Here is an 18,030-nt window from a genome sequence, read left to right as displayed (position 1 = left end):
TATAAAGTAGGGCTAGTAATAATAAACTAGGGATAAGCCAGTTTTCATTTCCATTTGTAGTAAATGAGAATACCTGTTTAAACATCTCACTAGCACTGAGTTGTCTCTTTTTTTAAAAAATTTTGTTGCTATTTTGGAAAGTGGAAATGATATTTTGTTTTAATTTGATTTTATTTAATTGCTACTTAGATATGGAATATTTGGCCACATGTTTCAGAATAATATCTTACAATTCAAGGGTGAATTTTGACTTAATCCAATCCATGGTAGTAAGATAATCTTTCATTCTTATAACTATTTTGGTGAAATAAATAATTCAAAATAATTGGTGAAATAAATAATTGAAATCTATGGAACCGAATTTTTCTATTTGTTCTTTGTTAAATTGCCCATTATTATTTATAAATGGAAAATGCCACGAACTGAATTTAAAATGTCTGTGTTTGGATGTTTGATGAATAGTAAAGCATTAAGATGAATTCCCTGTTAGTTGATAGCCATACTTCGAATATTCTGCTTAGTTGGTTGATAATCAGCTTGGAAATCTCTTTAGTGTGTTCCTATATTTTGTTCATTCTTGTTCAGCATTTTCATCAGTGATTTAGATCATGATTTCTTATCTTGGCACTGTGATGTTTTGAGCCACAGAGTTCTTTGTCGTGAGTGGCTGACGTGTGTATTATAGGATGTTTAGCAGCATCCCTGGCTTCTACTGACTAGATTTTGGTAACACACAGACACACACACACACACACACACACACACACACACACACACACACACACACACACACACACACACACATCCCCTGGGATGGGGGCAGTGGGGAGAGGCAAAATTTGAGAGCCACTGATTTAGATGAATACGGAAGACATACTTATTGAACTTGATGTTTGGCAAGATCAGGATTGCAGAAAATTTTGATTGCTAAAAGGTGATATATAAGTAGCAAGATAAATATATATGGTCCTGTACTTAACTCTTAGGGGGGAAAAGTGAAGAAAGGCATTTAGAAGTACCTTCTTTGTGATATCTGTGTTTTCTCAGACATTCATATGAAAAACGATAAAAATTTTAGATGATCGTAGTGTTATTTGCTGGAAGGAGGGAAGAAGAGGATGCTACATCTTATCAAAGAATTATTTTTACCTCCCACATCGCCAGTATTGTGTTTTTAAGAGACGTGTTTTCAACGCTTTTTTTTTTTTTTTTTGCGGTACGCGGGCCTCTCACTGTTGTGGCCTCTCCCGTTGCAGAGCACAGGCTCCAGATGCACAGGCTCAGTGGCCATGGCTCATGGGCCCAGCCGCTCCGCGGCATGTGGGATCCTCCCGGACCGGGGCACGAACCCATGTCCCCTACATCGGCAGGCGGACTCTCAACCACTGTGCCACCAGGAAAGCCCCTCAATGCTTTTTTAAACTTTCAAAAGTGGTTAAGGTTTTGACTGAGATAAACCTGAATTTGAATATTGCCTCTACATATGGTTCACGTGAGGTGACCTCAGGCAAGAGCAAATTTACTGGGTTGTTGAAGGGAGTAAATGAAATAATACCTAAATTAATACCTGGCACTTAGTAGATAATGTGCAATGATAATAAACAATCTGCATTCTCTTACTGGAAATCTTTGGGGATATGTTTCATTTACTATATTATATTCATCCCTAGTAGGTCTGGGGCAGCATTATATAATCAAACAATACTATTTCTGCAGTGAAACCTACAAATGTTTACATTTTAATGGGAAAATAATGACTGTAAATGAGCTCAGTCAGGTTTCTGCTGCTGGAGGAGTTACGAAAATTTTTCAGTTTCAGAGATTCAGGGTTTGGAATTGTTCGTATGTGATCTTGGTCCTGTACTAAGATAATTACTCCCTAGGTATTAAATTGTTCCTTTGTTTGTTTAAGCAGCTTGAGCTACAGTATACACAAAAACTCAAATTAAAGTTCTTTAAAATTAAATGTTCCACAGTGTTCATTGCAGCACTATTTACAATAGCCAGGACATGGAAGTAACCTAGGTGTCCATTGACAGATGAATGGATAAAGAAGATGTGGCACATATATGCAATGGAATATTACTCAGCCATAAAAAGAAACAAAATTGAGTTATTTGTAGTGAGGTGGATGGACCTAGAGTCTGTCATACAGAGTGAAGTAAGTCGGAAAGAGAAAAACAAATACCGTATGCTAACACATATATATGGAATCTAAAAAAAAGAAAGAAAGAAAAAATGGTTCTGATGAACCTAGGGGCAGGACAGGAATAAAGACGCAGATGTAGAGAATGGACTTGAGGACACGGGGAAGGGGAAGTGGGACGAAGTGAGAGAGTAGCATTGACATATATACACCACTAAATGTAAAATAGATAGCTAGTGGGAAGCAGCTGCATTGCACGGGGAGATCAGCTTAGTGCTTTGTGACCACCTAGAGGGGTGGGATAGGGAGGGTGGGAGGGAGACGCAAGAGGTAGGGGATATGGGGATATATGTATACATATAGCTGATTCACTTTGTTATACAGCAGAAACTAACACAACATTATAAAGCAATTATACTCCAATAAAGATGTTAAAAAAAAAATTAAATGTTCCAGTGGTAACTTTTGAGCATTCTGAGTGAAGAATTCTTTGTGGTGTTTTTGTAACTTTTCTGTAAAGTTTGAAATTACTTGAAAATAAAACGTTTTTTAAAAACAATTAAATAGCCCCATATGAAGTGTGACTAAAGCACATTCTGCTTGAATTTACCTCTGTAGGACTAACAGCAGGTTATGTGGTAGTAAGTGCATTAAGTACTTTAGAATCATAGGTTCATTTTAAGCCAGGCATCCTTTATGGTAGGAGTTTTTGACCAGTATGACTTCAAATCTCTTAAAATCATATGCAAAATTATGTGATATGTGAATTTTTCTAAGACTAAGAACCATAATTTTCATTTTATAGTCTAAGTGGGATATAACACTAACCAGCCCGTGATGTCAAAAGTGTATTTAATATCAGTAGCAACAAATTTTAGAGGACTGGTGAGTTTGCTGGAACGTCATAATGGATAACTTTAATGAGCAAAGAAAAGTTAAGGGATGCTTATATTAAGAATAAGTTGAGCCAATATGGAAAAGACATTCTCTGTTGAAAATAGAGGAGCTTGGTAAGGAAATGTGTGCAATATAAGGCTCCCCTACTTATTTTATAGCAGATCCCAAACTACTTCTTTTAAATTGTGACTCTTTCAAAGGTAACTTCTCTGCCTCATCTCTTACGTGGGGCATGTAACTTGATGTTTACTTTCACCCAATACTAATCAAAAACTATTGAAAGAAATATGAAAGATCTCTATGAAGAAAACTTAAATTCTACTGAATGGCTTAAAAGAGTTGAACAAATGGGGGGAAAGGACCATGTTATTAAGAGACTCAATATTATAGAAATAACATTTATTTCTTAAATGAATGATCTTTAAATCTGATATGATCCCAGTGAAAATATTAGTGAGATTTTGTTTGTTTTTGATTTCGGATTTTTTAATTTTTTTTTGGAGAAGGAAAGGATTCATGATAAAAATGACTTAAGTTCATTTGGAAAAGTAAACATGGGAGAAGCACCAGGAGAATAAGGCTGGACTCATTAAAATGTATGAAATTTTAGTAAAGTTTTATGGTGTTCATGTAGAAATGAACAGTTAGTTCAGATAACAGAGAATAGACATGAGGCTATTTGGCACTCTAGTATATGATCAGATAGTATTTCAAATTAATACAGAGAATGACGTATGCAATAAATGGGGTTGAGACTGTTTGCCATTTGACAGTTTTTTTACCGGAACTTCCAGGTGGAATTAAAATCTTTTTCTTCCCGTTTTATTGAGATACAATTGACATACAGCACTGTATAAGTGTAAGGTGTACAGCATAGTGATTTGATTTACATACATCATGAAGTGATTATCACAATAAATTTCATGAACATCTGTAGATACAAAATTAAAGAAATAGAAAAAAATTTTTTCTTGTGATGAGAGTGCTTGGGATTTACTGTTTGAACAACTTTCATACATAACACACAACAATCTTGATTATATTTGCCATGTTGTATATTACATCATTTATTTATCTTATAACTGGAAGTTTGTACCTTTTGACTACCTTTGTCCAATTCCCCTTCCTCCCCTCTCTCTGGTAACCAGAAATCTGATCTCTTTCTATAAATAAGTTTATTTTTGAAGAATAAGTGACCTACAACATTATGTTAGTAAAACCTTAAACTTAAAATGAAATTAAAAATATGGCAATATTTTCATAATTTTGAAGAGAGAAACATCCCATCCAAAGCCATAAAGGAAAAAAAACTAAATTTACATAATTTTTTTTTTAAATTGGCCAAAAAAGACCATAATAAAATCAAAAGACTACCAGACCCATTTCCAAAAAAAATCTTTAAACATATATGACAGTGCTTACGCATTAATAAAAAAGACTAGTAACTAATTAGGAAAAAGGGCAAAGGATAAGAATAGACGGTCATAGAAAGATGTACACACACACACACACACACACACAGTATGTGTCTGACAAGCATATATTAACAATATCTAATATAATGAAGGTATGAGCTAGCCAGACCATTTTCTTCTTCCACTGTTCTTGAGAGTAAAAACTTAGGTGTCATTTTAGAAGACAATATTTCTAAAAATGTTATACTTGCCTACTCAAGGAATTTAGCCTCAAATGTATTAGTACAGTTCACAGAGATATATGTACATGTATATCTGTTGCAACATTGTTTTTTTTTTTTTTTTTTTTCGGTACGCGGGCCTCTCACTCTTGTGGCCTCTCCCGTTGCGGAGCACAGGCTCCGGACGCGCAGGCTCAGCGGCCACGGCTCACTGGCCCAGCCACTCCGTGGCATGTGGGATCTTCCCAGATTGGGGCACGAACCCGTGTCCCCTGCATCGGCAGGCGGATTCTCAACCACTGCGCCACCAGGGAAGCCCGCAACATTGTTTTTAATAGTGTAAAAACTGGCAACAGCTTCGAGTATCCCTCAGTATTGGGCTGAGCTAAGTTAATAATGATGCCTTCATACAGTGGAATTCTATGCAACCATTAAACAAAAACAGTTAGATACAGATGTATTGTCATGGAATGACATCCATGATATTGAGTATGTTCAGTTAAAAAATAATGTTGGAGTTTAAATAGTTGTCTGAAAGATAGGAAGCTCACGTTTCCTATTGACGTAAAATTTACAGGCAATAAAATGCACAAATCTTAAGTGTATATTTGTTGAGTTTTGACAAATGCATATACCAGTATAACCCAGTCCCTGTAAATATATAAAATATTACCATCACCCAAGAAAGGTTTTTCCTAGTTATCTCCTCTCCACAGATAACCTATTCCAATTTTCACCCTGAAGATGAATTTTGCCTGTTTTAAAATTTTATATATATGAATCATATAGGTCACCCTTACTTTTGAATGATAGTTTAGCTGAATATGAAGTATCTGAAGTTGACATTTATTTTAGTACACCAGTTTATTTATTCCACTGTCGTCTTACTTCTTTTGCCATTATTGAGAACACTGATGTTTTATACAATCTTTCTATGTCAATTGCTTTTAAGTTCTTCACTTTTGTCTTTGGGGGGTGATTTATCTTCCTTTGGATTTGCTCTACTTTCTGCATAATTCTGGAAAATTCTAATACATTATCTTAATTTTTTATTTCTTTGTCCGTCTTACCTACATTCTGGGTAATTCATTCAGGTGTATCAACCAAGTCACTTTCCCTCCTTAGCTGTGTCTAATTAATCTGATATTTAGCCCATGTACTGAGTGGGCTTTTTGTTTGTGTTTCAGTTACACTTTTCATTTCTTGAAGTTCTGTTCCTTTCCCAAATCTACCTGGTCTTTTAGGTAGAATGTATTCCTTTCTCATGTTTTAACCTCCCTTTTTATTCAGTAATTTAGTGCATTTGTTATTTGTGTAAATACTGTCTGAATTTCTTGGAAATTTGTTACTGCTGTCTGCTGTTTCTGCTGACTCTTCATTTTGATGGCTTGTTTGCTTGTTTTTGTCTAAAATGTAATTATGAACTCAAGTTCATGTAGGAGGTGGTATGCATTTGCTTATGCCAGATACCCATCGCACCAATCCAGGACCCTCTTTAATTTCTTAGTCTGAAGTTTATCAGACTATACTACTGATAATAATTTGAACCCCAAACCTATTTGAGGAGTCCATACTTATTCATTCTCAATTGAAACCTTTCCCCCACCTCCTATACCTTTCTCTCTCCTTAGACCTCAAGCTGAGATGGACAGGTTTCCTCATTGTCTCCCTTTGCTGGTTGGCAGAATTTTTCTGGTTCACTCTTTCACTGCATAGTTTTATGCAGTGATCTCAGTTTGAGGTCTCCAGTTTATGTGAGATCAGTATCTTGTCTCATGTCCCACAGTGGCTGTTGAAACATAAGCCTTCTGGTTACCAAGCCTCTTGATTACTTGGAAGCAAAGGCCTCCAGAGCAGGTATAGCTTCCACATTCCACTATGGTTTTTAGTTCCTGCTTCCTTTTGGCCCCTGAAAATTTTTCATACTTTTTGATGAGCTCAGTATGTTTGCCGTATTTCTCCACGATTTCTTATTGTGTGCCTTGAGAGAGTTTTCAGATGATCTTCTCTGCCAAGTTGCCCTAATTGCCTAAAATAAATAGTGGCCCCAAACAAAGGGAAGGTCAGTTGTCGAAGACAGATGGATCAGGAAGGCATGATAATTACTTGTTCACCTAACAATTCTACTTTTAGGAATTTATCTGATATATATAACCATACATATGGTGCAACATTGTTTGTCATAGTAAAAGAGTAGTATGAATCTAAATATCCATCAATAGTGGACTGCTTAAATAAATTATGGTACGCCTTTAAAATGGGGAAAAAATTCAGCAGCACTAAATGTATGAATATTGGAATGGTTGCCAGAAATACTAAGTGAATAAAGATAGATACAGAACTATGTTCATTGTGTGCTACCATTGTGTGAAAAGTAAAGGTTATATCCGTATATACTTATATTATAAACTATTAATAGTAGTTATCTTAAGGGAGGGAAATTGGGTAGAGGGGGACAGGGATGGGAATTACGTGCCCTTTTGTACCTTTTTTGAATTTTAGACCATGTGCATGTAATACTTATTTTAAGAATAAATAAATGAATTTTTTAAATAATAATTTTAAAAGACATTGATGGATGTGGGCAGGACCATTATACATTTTGAGTTGTAAATATATTGAGTAGTCTTTGAAAAGTATTCTGATACTGTCATGTAAAAATCCATGTTTTTATCCATGGCTGCATCTTTTCAGTTGTGTTTTAGTGTTTTGCTACAGAAAGCCATGGATAGCAAACCTGGAGATTATCTTGGTTGTGTTTGATTATCACATCTCATTTGGTTGCCTAAGTCTCTCATTTTATTTTCCTGGCTATTTGGGCCTGAGGATTCAGCAGTGAGGGGGAGTATATTTTGACTTGTCATTTGGAAAAAACAATTAGATTAAGAGACTCCTCCCCAATAATATCTTCAGCTTAACTCCAGGCATGTACTCTCTTGTGTGGTCTAACCTCCCATTCCCTAGGAATGGGCCCAACTTTTGACCTTCGTCTTCTGGCAGTTTGTCTCCACATGACCTCGACCCTCATTTCGAAGCAGCCCAGTCCTTCTTCATTCCTTTACAACTGTCAGCTTAGAACTGAGTTGCTATCTTCCTTTTGGCCCAGAGTTCTTAGGCTCTCTGTCTAGGGGTCTCTCTTAAACTTAGAGTATTAAGATAGTGGAAGTGTGCCCATTATTAAACAACAGTGTGAATTGCTATTTGAGCTCCAGTCCTATTTTAGAAGCTAGCCACTAGATGTCTCTCTTGTAAAGAAATAACCTTTTATAGATTCTTAAAATTACTTTTTGTAAGAATGTCTGTATGTGTGTAACTGAGTCACTTTGCTGTACAGCAGAGATCGGCACAGCATTGTAAATAAACTCTACTTAAATAAAAAAATTTTTTAATTACTTTTTGCTCTTTGGATAAAATCACAGCATTCAAATTTTATTGCGATGATATACCTATCCACCTCTGTATTAATGTCAGTAGCACTTTTTTCTTCAAACAATTATGTGGCAATACATTTCTTAAAGCACAGGTTTTTTGGTTTTGTTTTTGTGGGTTTGGTTTTTTTGGGGGTGTATGGTGTCTTATAAGTAGTATAGGTTTGAACTTTGTTGCAAACTAACTTTGGAAAAGAGCAAAGGAAAATGAAATGGATTTAGCAGTTGTGGTCATGGTGAGAGAGGTAGATTTGGGGGGATTACATAATAGGTACTCATTACAAACTTGTTAACTAATTAAAAATGATTAGCTCTATGGTTTCTCTCCGATAACTGCTTTGATACAGTCTGATGAAAAAATTTCAAAGCAACAGCAAGAACTTAACACTTCTATTCCTTCACACTAGTTTTCTAATGGTTCCTCAGTCAATCAGGTATTTCCTTACTGGGGCCATGTAGACAGTGGTAAGAAGGAGGTTCTTATGCCACAGCATCACAGAGGATATATCTTTCCACAGCAACAGTTAGCCAGCATTCATACAAATGGAAACCAAACATTCTTGATCATATCAGTGTCCCCATACTGGTTCAGTTAGGGAAGTCCTTCCTCAGTCACCAAGTCTGCTTCTTCATGATATGCCTCAGGAATGAGTCCCTTTCCACTTCCTCCACTGCAGCAACCATCAGCTGTCTTCTCCCATGCAGGTCCAACTTGTCTCGCCTGGGACTATTGGGGAACTTTCTAAGAGCTCTCCCTACCTTCAGTGTCTTCTCACCTCAGTCACTCTTATACATTGATGCCAGATACATCTTCCTAAAGCTTGTTTTTAGTATGATGGTCACCTGCTCAGAATCTTTTAATGTTTCTTGTACCCACAGGAGTCATTAGCTCAGAGATACCTTCACTGGTCATAGGCAGAATTGCCAGTAGGGGAAATCTGTCATCTCATGTGGCTTTGGATGGACTGCCTGAAGCTCTCAAGTGTTGTACTCTATTCCATGGCCTAAAATTACCTTCCTTTCTTTATCCCCCCCGCATTTGAAATTGCTACTTTTCAGGCAGTTGGAAATATCTCTTTCAAGTATTTCTCATTACCCAAAATAATGAAGGGTCCTCAGTGTCTTTACTTTTTAAAAGAGCAATAATAATATATTTAATAATTTTCAAATGTTTATTTTGTATTAAACATGACAAAATTTAATTTAATTTTTATGTGTAAGGGGGTTTTCTTGGCAAGTTATTTACCTCTCTGTGCCTGTTGCCTTATTTGTAAGATGTGGACAATAATGTGCCAGTTTTGTGTAAATGGTTTTCAATCTAGAGTATACATCAGAATTAACTGGGACAATTTCAAAATGCAGACACCTGGGCCCGACCAACAGAATTCCTAAGTCATTGAGCCTAGGGTAGAGCTTAGGTATCTTTACATTATAAAAGAACCAGATGAGGCTGTGCATATGTAGGGGCAGAGGATATATGGGAAATCTGTACCTTCCTCTTGATTTTGCTGTGCACCTAAAGGGCTCTAAAATAATTTGTCTTTAATTAAAAAAAAAAAAGGCACTAGGTGATTCTGATGTTTATCTCTACCTGAAAACCACTGACCTATATGCCAGTAAGTCATTCTCCTTCTTCTCAAGTAGTTCAGTGGGAAGACAAGACAGCAAACTCATAACGTAGTGTGGTGAATGCTCTGATGGAAGATACATGGAGTGTTGTGGGAGCACAAAGGAGGGCTTAGTGCCCCAGCCTTGGGAAAGTATTATTCCTTAAGAGCTGGGGACTGGAAAGTCCTCCCAAGAGAAGATAGAATTTGAGCAAATTATTGAAGGACAAGGAGGAGTTTTTAAGTCTAGGGTTTTATCCAGACAGAGGGAAGGATAGTCTTATGGTGAGAATATCAGATGCAAAAAGAGTAGCAAATTGAAGACAATGTAAGTAGTCTGGTATATCTAGAAACTAGGGTGGGAGTTGGGAAGTGGTAGGGGATAAGACTGGAGAGAGCCCCACTGGGGCTGGGCCTTGCAGGACCTTATATGCCATGCCAGGGAGTTGAGATAGAGTCATACTTTAAGCAGAATATGTTCCTGTTCCTCTAAGGGATCCATACCAAATAGTGGATCTTCATAGTTGTCCCCACCTGAAACTGGGGAGAATGAAAACCATGATTTTATGTCTCACATCATTAAGAAAATACTTTGAAAAGTTCCAGTTATATATTATATTGTATGTATATGTATTTCCTAATGTATTCAACTAAATGTACCCAGGCTGGTTATATTCTTAATCCTTGAATGTCTTCCCCTTTCATATTTCCTAGACATATGTGAAAGTACACATGGTAGTTCATCTTCTCCATTATTTCTCCTTTGCCAGAGTTCCTATAGTACATATTTTCTCCAAAGTTAATGTGAAACAGATGCTGGCATTTAGTGCTGGTATTCAGTTTTTGTTATGCACATATCTGCTATCCTTTCTGTGTTCTGGTGTTTCTTAGTAGGGGCTCTATTGGCATTTTGAACAGGACAGTTTTTGTTGTGTGGGACTGTCCCGTGCATTACAGGAAGGTTAGCATTTCTGGTCCCCACCCACCATATGCCTAAAGTGCTTCCCAGCCTTGGAACAATCAAAACTGCCTAGCCACTTCCAAATGAGATTGATGCCACTCCCAGTGGAGAACTGCTTATTAAGTGCTCAAGTATTTACAGTTATTTGAAGCAAAATGTACTTTTTCATTTCGATCTTTACCTACTATCTCCATTTTCTTAATATACTGTCTACTGAAGCCAATACCACATACTTAACCTGTTTCCTATTATCATGTAGTAGTGAAACTGATTTTTAAAAGAGCAAAATATAATATATAACTGGAACTTTTCAAAGTATTTTCATAATGATGTGAGACATAAAATTATGGTTTTCATTCTCCCCAGTTCCAGTAATTTTAATCCATGCTAAGTAACTACACAGATCCTTTGTATTCACTCTTCCAAAAACACTTCTATGGTACCAATCCTAATAAAATAGATGGATTATTTTTATGAAGTATAGTTACGTTTATGTTTGAAACTTTAAATTTTGATCTTGAAATACATTTCAAAAAGATAAAATGCCTATGAGTGAAGAATTATGTAGATATTTTGTACATTTGTTTTTTCTTGAAGGGTTTCACATTTTTGTAGATTTTCCTTCTGCTTTAAGTTAAAATAAGATTTCGTAACCCATAGTGGAACAAAATGCCTTTTTCCTGAAATTCCATCAGGTATTATTTGCTGTGTCCAAATTTTATAACAGTTGACAATATACAGATTAGTCTATCTTTTCCGTTGCTTAGAAATGCAAGATGACATCTAGAAAGAAAAATTTAATCCCTTGTATCAAACAGTTAGGATGCTTTATTTTTCATGAAATAAAATATTCAGTTCAAACCGGTTTGAGCTATAAACAGGGTGTATTATTGGCTCTCATAACTGAATGTTCTGAGGTTGGATGGACTTCAGGGTGAATAGGTACAATGACTCAATTGTATCTTCAAGGACCCAGTTTATTGCTGATTCTCCATTGTATTTTCTATGGTGTCAGCTGAATCCTTGTAACAGTTTAGGTAAATATTTAGGAATGCTTCCTTCCCAGCATAACTGAACAGGAAACCTGAAATTCACCATGAGTGGACCGCCTAGGTCATCTGCCCAATACTGAACCGTTGTGTCCAGGAGGACATACAATGTGATTTTCTTAAGCCAGACAGTTAAGTGTATAGTCCTGGAGGTAGGGATGGGATCCATTCATCAAAATATGGTTATGGATTAGGAACGAGGATGGTGATAAGGGTTGCCAACGAGACAAAATGTCCACTATAACTCTTAAAAGTGATTTTAAAATATGGAGGCAAATATTTAAGATAAAATATAATTGAGATCCATTTGAATTACCAGTACAGAAAAATACATGGCTTGTTACTGAACTTTCATTTCTGGAAAGTTCATAATAGGATACTAGATTGGAGCATAGACTCTGGAGTTAATGTGCTACCTGGGTTCAAATCCCAGCTCTGCCACCTTCCAGCTGAATAATCGTGTTGGAGGAGTGACTTACTTCTCTCTATCTTAGTGTTCTCACCTGTAAATAATAGCACTTATCCCACAGAATTACAAGAATGAAATAAATTAACACATATAAAACATTTAAAACAGTGCATGACATTCAAAAGGCACTTAATAAACTATTCAGCCCTCTGTATCTGCAGGTTCTGCATCTACAGCTTCAGTCAACCACAGATTGAAAATATTTGGGGGGAAAAATTCTCCAGAAGGTTCCAAAAAGCAAAACTTGAATTTGCTGCACACCAGCAACTGTTTACATAGCATTTATGTTGTATTAGTCATTATAAGCAATCTAGAGATGATTTAAAGTATATGTGAGGGGACTTCCCTGGTGGTCGAGTGGGTAAGACTCCGCACTCCCAGTGCAGGGCTCCCGGGTTCGATCCCTGGTTGGAGAACTAGATCCCGCATGCATGCTGCAACTAGGAGTTCGCATGCCACAACTAAGAAGTCTGCATGCCACAGCTAAAAGTTCCCACATGGCACAGCCTATATTAATTAATTAATCAACTATTTTTTTAAATAAAAAAATTTTTTTACATAAAGTATATGTAAGGGTGTGTGTAGGTTATATGCAAGTACTACACCATTTTATATAAAGGACTTGAGCATCTTCAATTTTAGTATCTGTGCAGTGGAGTGTGGGGAAGGACTGAACCAATTCCCCCAGGATACCAGGGGATGACTATTGTTATTGCTACTTGCTAGTGCTCTCTGGTAAAAGGATCTACTGGTAGTCTTCATAGCCTGTAGGCTTTTCTAACTTAATAAGTGGTATAGTACTCTGAAGATCAGACTTGTGGAAAATCTAGCTTTAGCTTACCTTATGGAGTCACCTGTATTTAAAAATCATAAGTAAAACTTCAGGCATATTTAAACTGCACTATGTCAGTGAACTTCTCAAAAGTAGTAGGAAATACTTTCCTTAATAACTACAAACAAGGGCTAAAAAGTTAATGTCCTGAATATACTCTTAGAAACAGTTATTAGAGTTAAATAGTAGGATGAGAGATCTCCTTCTAAGCCCCTCATTTCCCTCTTCTTTAAAAACCTTTGTTGGTAGTGCACTAACCACAGAATGAAATCCATATTGTTTGGCAGAACATTCAGAGCCCTTTATAATCTGGCATTAGCTCACATGTCCAGTTTCATAAACACTGAATTCCATGTAAGTAGAGTTTGTTTATAAATTCATGGCGAAATATTCTAAGTTAAAGTCCCCGTCAGTATTTCTGTTCTGAGCTTCATAACTCACAGGACATTAAACTGAGTGTAAAATTATAACAATGGTAAAAATAGTAACTAGCATTTTTGATTACTGTGTTCTGAGCTCTTGACGTGTATGTACTCATTTAATCCTATGATATAAATACTGTTCTCCCCATTTTACTGTGAGAACCCTGAGGCACAGAGATGTGTCTCTTGCTCAAGATCACATGAAGTAATAAATTTTGTTAAGAGTAGGTTTCAAACAGAGTCCACTTAATCTCTGCCCTCTCCTACCTCTGGGCATTACAGCATATTGGATATCCTTTCTGTGTACAGTGTCAATAAAGAACAGTGTTCTTTTATGTGAAACTCTATAAGCTTCTCACAGTGATTTGGAAGAAAAATGCAGTGGGTTGGTGGTTGACTCACTGCCCTAAAAAGAGGTCTGCTTTGGGCTCATCCCCTCAGTCTCTTTGCATCCCTAATGCCTAGCGAGCCCTTAGAAGTGTTTTTTTGAGTAAATGTTGGTTAATCAGTGATGGAATGGAATGAGAATTGGTGATTTTTTTTTTTAGGAAAGAAAGTATTCATGCTCATTTAAACTTTGTATTAGAAATCTTAGTTCTTAGAATTCAGCCTCCATATGTAACTCTTAGTCGTAGCGTATTTCTTGAGGAAGATAGCTTTGAAGCTGTCAAATAATTAGATAAGTAATCATTTGACAGTTCTGGTTGGATAATAATTTCTGAGATAAAAAGAAACACCTTAAAATAACACTTCCAATAATAAAATGTTTTTAAGTTTAAAAAGAATGTTTAAATTATTCCTGGCCTTTCTGTGACTACCATCCTGAGCTTCCCCATGAAAACATCTTTGATTTTTCTGATTATAAAAACTACTAGTCAGTCATTATGTCAACAATTTATTTAATACAGACACATAAAGTAAGAATTAAGTCCTTTCATAATGTTAAGAAATAACCATAGTTAAAAGCTTGGGGCATACCCTTCATACTTGTAAATACAAAGTCATGAAGTCAGAAGAATAATTGAGTATATAGGTATACTACTCCCCCCCCAAATTTGTGTCTTCATCCACATATTACTTTCTTGGAACTGTGGGAGAAAATGATCCTTAACAGTTTCTAGTAAGCAAGAGTTGTTAAATAAGTGTCCTATATTAACTCACTAAAATCAAGTATAAAAAATTTATTTTCATCATTTAATACTTATACATATAAGTATTTCTCAACTTTTTTTTCATTATTGCCTCCCAAAGAGGCTTTTTAAACATTTTCCCTCAAATTGCGCCCCCCCACACTGATATTTTGATACCACAGTTATACTCTATATATCTGTTTATGTACAGGGGCCCTCTAAAGGGCCACAAACCATTATACTATCTTAAGATTTTTTTTTAACCCTCCTAAGAACCAGTTTTCAGCCTTTTTTGGGTGATGCTGCCCCCGTTGAGAATGCATGGGGTATGTGGGTGTGTGAGAGAATGTGTGTGTGTGGTGTGTGTGTGTGTGTGTGTGTGTGTGTGTGTGTGTGTGTGTGTGTGTTGATATTTGGGGGAGAAGGAGAAAAGGCTTTGTTGTGCATGAATAGTTACTTCAGTTTCGTGGCACTTAGAGAGAAGGGGTCAGTTTTTCTGTTACTTTATCAGGTTGTCTGGAAGGGAACATTAGGTTTAATGATTACCACCATTACTTCACCAGTCTATTATCAAACTCTAAACATAGTGCCTTGGAGTGCCTAAGTGACCGAGAATATTCTGGGTACCATATTTCTATTCTTGAGAATGTTGATAAATACGACAAGGACACAATGACATTATTATAGTTGAAAGCATTTTATTGAATTTAGGGAATAGTAGTCCTAATGCATTAAGAACAATAATAAATGTTTAAACCTCTGTCCCAGTGGTTCTCAAAAATAGTGATTTTGCCTCCCGGAGGACATTTGCAATATTTGGGAGCATTTTTGGTTGTCACAACTAAAGGAGTGGGTGTTGCTAGTGGCATCTCATGGTTAGAGGCCTGGGATGCTGCTAAGCATCTTGCAATGCACAAGACTATGTACCTCCACCCCTCAAACCATAATAGAATTATCGGGTCCAAAATGTCAGCACTGCTGAGGTTGAGAAACCCAGCTTTATCCTAATGATTCTATTTCTTGGAATCTATCTTTAGAAAATAATCCAAAATACAGAAACAGTTATATATATGCCTAAAGATAATCACCGAAGCATTCTTTAATTTTTTCCTTTACAAAGTCTGTCCTTTCAGAAAACTTATAAGCAAAAAAGAGGGGGACTCAGAGTTCCCCTCATAAGTAATGTTGTTGGGATTTTGATGTATGTGTATTTTTTTAAGTGGGACATATATCACTATATATACTTATGAAAAATGAGAAACAAACTCAGTTCTTTCAGATTCAGGAAGAGATTTGGTTGCCTGTGTCAGGACCACATCAGTTTCAGGAAAACTAAAGAACTACTTGAGAGATAATTAACTCACTCATTTCAGGAACTGTTTATACAACACCCTTCAACCTCTTTGTCCACTCTCACTTAAATCTTATACTCTGCATTACTGTTCTCAAATGCCTCTTATACTACCATAGAGTAAAAAAGTACAGGCAGTTTTTCAATGAAGTTAACTTTTAGTTCTGTACACCAGTAAAGGTAAATGATGGTCCCATCCCTGAGGATATTCTTTTATTTTTTTCTTTACTGTGATTTAATATGGAAGAACAAGAACAAATGGTAAAAAATTGGAAGCAATCATAAATGTCTATCAGTAGAGAGTAGATAAATAGATTTTAGCATTCTTCATGCAATGGAATATAATGTAGCAGTTAAAATTAATGAACTAATTTACATGTATATTCATAAATCTCCAAAGCATAATATAAATGAAAAGCAAGGCATAAGATATTTAGACTATAACACTGAAATAAATGTTGATATCACACAAAATACTGTATTATTTATAGTATGTATATATATATATATATGTGTGTGTGTGTGTGTGTGTGTGTGTGTGTGTGTGTGTGTGTATATAAATTATAATATCATGGATGACAAAAATAAACACCCAGCCTCAGGATAGTAGTTACCTCTGATGATGAGAAGAGAATTGGATCAAGGAACAGTAAAAAGACTCATCAACCATATTAATAATCTTATATTTCTTAGAAGAAAAGTATCTCAAGCATATAAATATGGCAATATACAAGTTGGTTAAATCTGACTATGGTTACATTAAGTTTTTATTCTCTTTTTGTTTTTGAAATATTGCAACGTCACATTTTTTTAAAACTAACTACTTTTCAGATTTGTTCATATTTGAACTGAGGCCAGATATAGAAAGATTTTTATAATAGTCATAATTTAGCAATGTATATATAATAAAAGTAATGAATGATTTCCATATAACCACAACTAACTACAGCAAATAAAATTATTTTCAAGGGCTTTTCTCTCTTTGTTTTTGGAATGTTAAGTACTTTTTGAAGGTATTTAGGGTCTACTGAATGTTAAGAAAGGTGAATGGTTCTTGAAATTACACAAGCAATGGTTGGGGTAATTGAGTATGATTTACAGTTCCACAAGATGACAAGTTGGTCAACTTTCTTCTTCCCCATGTAACTAATCAAATATATTTAGAAAGAAACCATATTGTGCATTAAGATTAAAAAATCAGTTTATTTCATAATAAGAGAGAAATGTGGTATCTCTCAGCCTCTTGATAGTGATACTACACGATGCCTGTTTCACAGATAACAAATATTGCAAGGTGTTTCATTTTAGAAGACTTCTTTATTTAAAACCAGTAACTTTGTGGTTTGCATTCAGATTTTTTTTTTAAGTTTTTTCCTCTGAGATTTTAGACACCTGACCTTTAAATTAGTAAGGGGTGCTTTACAACTTTGTTCTATCCAAAAAAATATTAAACTTAACATGCTTGTTTCTTGTGTGATAAGTGGCACTATCAACATAAGTGTAATCAAGCATATTTTTCTCTAACTAGTGCTCAAAACTGTCTTGTTATTAACCAAATCTGTGATTACTTACCCTAATAGAAGGATTTTTACTTGATTTTATGCTAGTTGTCCTCAGACAAAAATTTGCTTAAATCATATGAATGTTTGGTGGGAGACACTCTACTAGATTGTATTAAAAGAAAATTATTTTAGATTTTGGGCTCGTGCTGCTAAGGGATAGTTTTATAGGAGATGCTAGCCATTGCTTGGACATACAGCTGGCAATTAACTTGCCAATGGGTTGTTAGAAATTTCTTCTAAGTAAGGAGAACGTGTAAAACGATCATGTAGTGAAGACATTTAAATTTCTGTAATGGATTGACTATTTTGAGCATTAAATTTTTTAAAAAAGGAATGGTGTCTAGTGTCACCAAATTTAGATATGTTAAATAGAGCATATGACTATTTTTCTAAAATCACACATTTAGTGAATTATTACTGTTGATCCTGTTATCAAACCAAAGTTTAGACTGAAAGCGAAGGGACTAACTCAGAGTGCATTCTGCTTAGCAACCAGCTTGTCTCCTGTTTTGCTACTGAATCCAAGTACTCATGGCTCAG

General features: G+C 35.6%; 1 protein-coding gene across 2 annotated transcripts in view; it reads left to right on the top strand.

Annotated features, from left to right (window-relative positions):
- The window catches only part of ZNHIT6 (zinc finger HIT-type containing 6), a 55,876-nt gene that overhangs the window by 13,678 nt on the left and 24,168 nt on the right, over nucleotides 1–18,030 (top strand). The window lies entirely within an intron of this gene.

Source organism: Lipotes vexillifer, unplaced genomic scaffold (assembly GCF_000442215.2).
Source record: "Lipotes vexillifer unplaced genomic scaffold, Lipotes_vexillifer_v1.1 scaffold250, whole genome shotgun sequence".
Classification (NCBI taxonomy): Eukaryota; Metazoa; Chordata; class Mammalia; order Artiodactyla; family Lipotidae; genus Lipotes; species Lipotes vexillifer.
The sequence above is the reverse complement of the archived record's forward strand: the minus strand, read 5'-3'. Positions and strand labels throughout refer to the sequence as shown.